Genomic DNA, 1483 nt, shown 5'->3' with positions numbered 1-1483 from the left:
CGTATTTTCTGGCCTTTGAAGACTTTAATAGTGATAATGAAGTCTTGGGGCTTTAGCTGCAGTATCCAGATGAAGCGTATGAACCCTATCTTGCTGATAATGTGGAGGAGTAGGAAGTCTATCTGCAACATCAGAGTCAGAGGCTTTTTGAAGATGAGGAGGCAGTATGGTATCGTGACGCTTTTATGCAGGTAGAGTTCTTCAGTAATTTTGAATAGGTGGATGAGGCAGCTCGTCATACAGTAAAAAATCGTGTGTGGAAAGTCTTGCGGGTCATTGGCAAGCTTATGGTACTATTCAAAACCATTTGATTATGAAGAGAATGAGATTTTCACTCTGCAGCGGAGTGTGCGCTGATATGAAACTTCCTGGCAGATTAAAACTGTGTGCCCGACCGAGACTCGAACTCGGGACCTTTGCCTTCCGCGGGCAAGTGCTCTACCAACTGAGCTACCGAAGCACGACTCACGCTCGGTACTCACAGCTTTACTTCTGCCAGTACCTCGTCTCCTACCTTCCAAACTTTACAGAAGCTCTCCTGCGAACCTTGCAGAACTAGCACTCCTGAAAGAAAGGATATTGCGGAGACATGGCTTAGCCACAGCCTGGGGGATGTTTCCAGAATGAGATTTTCACTCTGCAGCGGAGTGTGCGCTGATATGAAACTTCCTGGCAGATTAAAACTGTGTGCCCGACCGAGACTCGAACTCGGGACCTTTGCAAAGGCCCGAGTTCGAGTCTCGGTCGGGCACACAGTTTTAATCTGCCAGGAAGTTTCATTTGATTATGGTATGGTATCTGGCCAAACGTAACGACGTATAAAGCAGCTAATTTACCTAAAATAAGCATTACACAAGTGTATTACACTAGCTGCAGATGGTTACATACATCTGTTGTCAGATGACGGTACTTATTGCTTCCACGTCGTTTCCATGGTTACTAGCTGGCGTTTTTCTTGCCAGTAGGACTTCTTTGACTTGGTCCGACGCATATTGTCTCCTTGGTTACCAAGCTGGCGTCCTACCAATCGTCTTTGCCAGATTTACGTTTACCAGAAGGCCATGCAGAGGGCAGCCATCGTTTCAATAGACCCTGTCCTTTGGTAGTGACTGTCTTTCTATTTCGTCGCTTTTTATAACGTATGATATTCTTTAAAACATCAAAATAATCTTTGTTGTTTTCACAAGAACCTAACTCCTAACAATTATACATCGAATACATGTTCTTTCCACAATGTAATCAAGTCTCACGGCCATTGGATACCAATGACGCAATGGTAGAGACAATGGGCGGGGCTTTCGCTAATTAACTACCAGCAGCCAAATCATATTTATCATTGTTCTCCACGCACCCGCAGATGGATCTGTTCCATGTCAACGGTTCCTGTGGTCATCAACGGAATATCAGCTGCACTTATTTTTCCTATATTATTTTAATGTCCGTTTCTATCGCAATTGAAGCGTTATGTTTTATTAGTCTCCAC

General features: G+C 44.2%; 1 non-coding gene across 1 annotated transcript; it reads right to left on the bottom strand.

Moving 5' to 3' along the window:
- Nucleotides 1–386: 386 nt before the first annotated feature.
- On the bottom strand, nucleotides 387–461 carry Trnap-cgg. The gene has a single exon. It is a non-coding gene; the product is annotated as a tRNA-Pro (tRNA).
- Nucleotides 462–1483: the final 1022 nt, after the last annotated feature.

This window comes from Schistocerca americana, chromosome X (genome assembly GCF_021461395.2).
Source record: "Schistocerca americana isolate TAMUIC-IGC-003095 chromosome X, iqSchAmer2.1, whole genome shotgun sequence".
In the NCBI taxonomy this organism is placed as follows: domain Eukaryota; kingdom Metazoa; phylum Arthropoda; class Insecta; order Orthoptera; family Acrididae; genus Schistocerca; species Schistocerca americana.
The sequence above is the reverse complement of the archived record's forward strand: the minus strand, read 5'-3'. Positions and strand labels throughout refer to the sequence as shown.